Source organism: Anneissia japonica, unplaced genomic scaffold (assembly GCF_011630105.1).
Source record: "Anneissia japonica isolate Jap-2015-1 unplaced genomic scaffold, ASM1163010v1 scaffold8236_len642391_cov169, whole genome shotgun sequence".
NCBI lineage: Eukaryota > Metazoa > Echinodermata > Crinoidea > Comatulida > Comatulidae > Anneissia > Anneissia japonica.
The window spans coordinates 446,050-448,912 of NW_022757925.1; the positions used below are offsets into that span (position 1 = coordinate 446,050).

Below are 2,863 nucleotides of genomic sequence, written 5' to 3' on the forward strand. Positions count from 1 at the left end.
TTGTTATTTTTTCTCTTGCTATTTTTGTTTAGGTTAGAAAGAATGGTGATTTTAAGATGGAGATACGGAGACAAGTCAGTGAATATGAAGCCAAACGGAAGCAGATACTAGAGAGTGGAGGGGACAAGTATGAGGTTAGGGCTGCTCTTATAAAGCTAAACAACGCTTTCGCTCAAAAGAAAGCAGCTATGAGAGAGAAACAAAAAAACAACAAAAGGATGAATGGAAAAGATGGGAATAAAAAAAGAGACGAACGAAAGTACGGCCAAAAAGAAATCGAAAGAAAGAGGCTCGAAGTTATGAAAAGGAAGCACTGAATTAAATTATGCGTCATTAAAAACATTTATTGATGAAGAAAAACAAAGCAGGATTCATAATATGTATCTGGATACAGTACTGTATTACACTGGCGTAGATAAACAGGCCGTAGCGAGAGATGAATTATATAGAAATATTTACGATATTGGAAAAAATATCATACACTATTTCAGGTCGTGTCATTATTAAAGATAAAGGTAAAGCTGTTTGTTTTACAGTAATAACAACAATGATAATAATAATTATTATTAATATCATAGACCTTTTGTCAATAAATAATGATAATACTAATAATAGTAGCTAATATCATTATTAGGTATCAAATAATAATAATAATAATTATTATTATTAGGTATCAATTATTAGGTATCAAATAATAATAATACAAATTATTATTATTATTTTAGTAAATGATAACAATAACAAACAATTATAATATATTATAATATATCACAGGTGTACGTTAATATGTCTTATCAGTAATTAATTAAATAAATCTATTATAGGATTTTTTTCTATTAAATTGTATTGTAAATTGCGTCAATCCATATGATTGCACTATTGCATAGACCATGGAGCTATAAAATTATATAGTACTGTAAAAATTGTATAGTCTCTACCGATTACCATTATGTTGCTATACGCCAGTGTACGCATCCCGTGGTCCGCGGACCACTTGTTGGTCCGCCGAATTGGTGCTCCTTCAAACGCTAAGGGTCCGTGGATGGTCCGCGAGAAATGTAAGTGGTCTGCCAAAGGTTGAGTGGTCCGCCCTCGTATTTGGCCTATAAATCCACAAAAACAGCATACTATTTTTAATTTGACTTGGGTTTCACACTCAGACGTGGGACGTGTACTATTGCAATATAATTTTTTGTCTATCGGTGTAACTTTTTGTTCCCAACTTCTTAAATCTTACGTGGGTCTAGTAATAACACCTTCGGTCGGTCTTGCGCGCATTCTTTGACGTTTCCGCCAGGGAGATGTTCACAGGCAACAGATGCCATAACGAGCGTAAAGCCAAATGTTAAGAAAATATTACTAGTGATATGTAGGCTCAAGGTAGCCAACTACTTTAGCCTTGTTTTTTTTTTCTATCTGTTGCCATCATTTGAAACTTTGCTTGTTTTTATGTGGCATATAGAGTATCTTTTATGTTATTACTGTAGATTTTTATACATGATATCTTTATACGATATTTTGAAGGCCTTGCGCTCTTTATTAGCGTAGGCGACAATATATATCTGATTATGATACACACATATATATATATATAATTATATATATATATAATTATATATATATATTATTTATATCCGCATATTCAATAAAACCAATTACAAATAACAATACGTTATGTGTATATTGAATAGTAGTAATTCATGGTCTTTATATATTATCTGCACAATGTACGGTACCAGAATATATTTTAAGTAGACTTGTAATATAATACCTGAATATTATGTTATACAGAACCAAATTGTATTATAAATTTGCGAATATCATCAGCTTAGTTTTTTTTTTAAATAATAACATGTTTTCATAATATTCTTCAAAACATTAATAAAATAATGGTTTTGATAAACGTAGTTATTGATTTTGTTTATTCGGTTTTTTTTTTAAATTATAAATTGATGATCATGCTGATGACCATCATGATGGTGGTGATGTTGGTAGTGGTTGTGGTGACCATGATGATATTGGTGGGTTTGGTGGTGTGGTGACGATGATCATGTTAATGACCATGGTGGTGATGGTGATTAAGAGGTTGGTGGTGGTCGTGTTTGTGATGTGATCGTGCTGATGACCATAATAATGGTGGTGATGTTGGTTGTGGTGACCATGATGATATTGGTGGTTGTGGTGGGCAATATTTTAATGCTATGGTACGTGACGTTACATGTGGTATATTCACGCCAGTGTACCCGTAGTAGACGATTCTGCTGTGCAGATAAACTGTATAGTCCATACTCGTTAGCTATAATAATAATAATAATAGTATAGTCTATACTCGTTAGCTATAATAATAATAGTACTAAACTAGTAATAATATATTGGCTTTCATATAATATAAATTAAACATTTCCTTTTTAAAGCGGCGCCATACCCTATATTGGTACCGGAAAATCCTTGCATAGTGGTAAGTATCCCTGACTGGCCGCATGGCACAAACTGGTGTACAGTAGGTTTCCATACCTTGGAAATGATGCTTGCTTTCCAATAGGATTGACACCAGGATTTTGCCTCACGAAACAACTTAGATTTATAGAACATCATTTTCATTATTCTACAAATGGCCCTGGATACCAGCTGAGCTTCAATAATAAACAAGCTGGAAGGTTCACCATGATCTACAAAATTGGTTTTGGAAAAACCCAAATATATAAACCATAGGCTTATGTCATATTCACTTTATAAAAACATGTCAGCATAGTGTGACAGGATGGTGTACGGTAAGAATGGCCCCGGAAAAAATGGCCCAGGAAAAATGGCCCCGGTAAAAATGGCCCCAAATGACAGGTAGGTAAAAATGGCCCCAATAATA

At 33.2% G+C, this 2,863-nt stretch overlaps 1 long non-coding RNA gene across 1 annotated transcript in view; it reads left to right on the forward strand.

Moving 5' to 3' along the window:
* LOC117124946 overlaps nucleotides 1-1,759 on the forward strand; it is a 6,544-nt gene extending 4,785 nt beyond the window's left edge. The window contains exon 3 of the long non-coding RNA XR_004448048.1: nucleotides 33-1,759. This is a non-coding gene — a long non-coding RNA (uncharacterized LOC117124946). The remainder of the gene's footprint in view (nucleotides 1-32) is intronic.
* Nucleotides 1,760-2,863: the final 1,104 nt, after the last annotated feature.